This window comes from Gavialis gangeticus, unplaced genomic scaffold (genome assembly GCF_001723915.1).
Source record: "Gavialis gangeticus isolate Ggan-Ray unplaced genomic scaffold, GavGan_comp1, whole genome shotgun sequence".
NCBI classification, from domain to species: domain Eukaryota; kingdom Metazoa; phylum Chordata; order Crocodylia; family Gavialidae; genus Gavialis; species Gavialis gangeticus.
In genome coordinates, this window is record NW_017728996.1 from 12,562,996 (window position 1) to 12,564,202 (window position 1,207).

Consider the following 1,207-nt stretch of genomic DNA (forward strand, 5'->3'; position numbering starts at 1 on the left):
GTATGTATATATATATATATATATATATATATATATATATATAAAAGAAACAGAGGTTTGAAATATCTTAGTTAACCCTGGTCCCTACCTCCCTATATACCTATATACCTCTGTTTATTTTCTTTTCTGTCCAGGTTCATCTACAGACAACATTTCCTAACGTTGCCAGTTTATTGAGGCCAAATAAATTCATCTGCCCATGTCTAGTTTAACTGTCCTAGATTTCCTGTGATTTCTAGGAAACACTGACACCGGTCCCCTTCTCCCCTTCTACTATATTTCTAAGAGGCTGGATTCTTATCTCAGTTACCCTGGTAGTAATTAGTAAGGATGCAATAATTACAATAGAGTTCAGGTCCTGACTGAATGTTTTTAAAGGTATGTGCATCCATTTTATTCATTACAAATAGGCAGAAGCAAACTGTTTTAGTAGGCAAGTTGCATCAATCACTTTATCCACTTGTATAGAAGTCTGCTTCTTTCCCTTTCCACCTGCCCATCAGGCAATCTACCCTTGCGTAACCTGAGGGAGGCATCTGAGGCATATCTACATCTCCCAATAATTCTCATGAAGTAGCAAAAAAGATGAATTAATAAAAATGAACAACCCTAAAGAACAAAACATAAAGTCTTTACTCAGTTTCTATCTTGTCTCTGCTTCAGATACACTCTAAATGAAGTGCAGGGGGAAGAGCAAAGACTGTGTAATTGTTGAACAGAAACATCAGCATCTGACTAATCAGGATTCTCTCATCTTTATTGATCTTCAGGAAAAAAAACCCTCAGATAGTAAAATTTTGCTGCAAAACACCAATTTATCTTTAACAATGATGCAATTTGTACAAAATATTAGGGAAGTTCACTTCTGAGATGCTTCTCTCTGAGTGGTCTGAAGTATTCCTGGTGTAGCCAGTTGTATGGTACAGATCTCACTGTATTGCCTGAGGCTCTGAAGTATGCCAAGTAATAACCTATAAAGAGAGAAGCAGGACTCAAGCAACACAAAGATGCAAAGCAATATTTTCCCTTGACACCCAAGGTCACGGCATAAAGAAACGTGGAACAAGAGAGCGTCAATTTTCATTGAGGATGCAAGGTACAGTGCTGCTGTACCAAGCTAACAGAAATAATTTAACATCATGGCAAACTTAGAGTGTCCTCTCCAAATGTGTGTGTGTGTGGGGGGGGGGGGGGGGGGGGGGGAATG

General features: G+C 38.5%; 1 long non-coding RNA gene across 2 annotated transcripts in view; it reads right to left on the reverse strand.

Annotated features, from left to right (window-relative positions):
• Window positions 1-1,207, reverse strand: part of LOC109288484 — a 94,642-nt gene that overhangs the window by 13,341 nt on the left and 80,094 nt on the right. Inside the window, exon 3 of one of the 2 annotated variants that reach the window (XR_002095160.1) lies at window positions 737-971. The exons of the other annotated variant lie outside the window; for it this stretch is intronic. This is a non-coding gene — a long non-coding RNA (uncharacterized LOC109288484). Of the gene's footprint in view, window positions 1-736; window positions 972-1,207 lie in introns of those variants that run through there. 2 annotated transcript variants of the gene reach the window in all.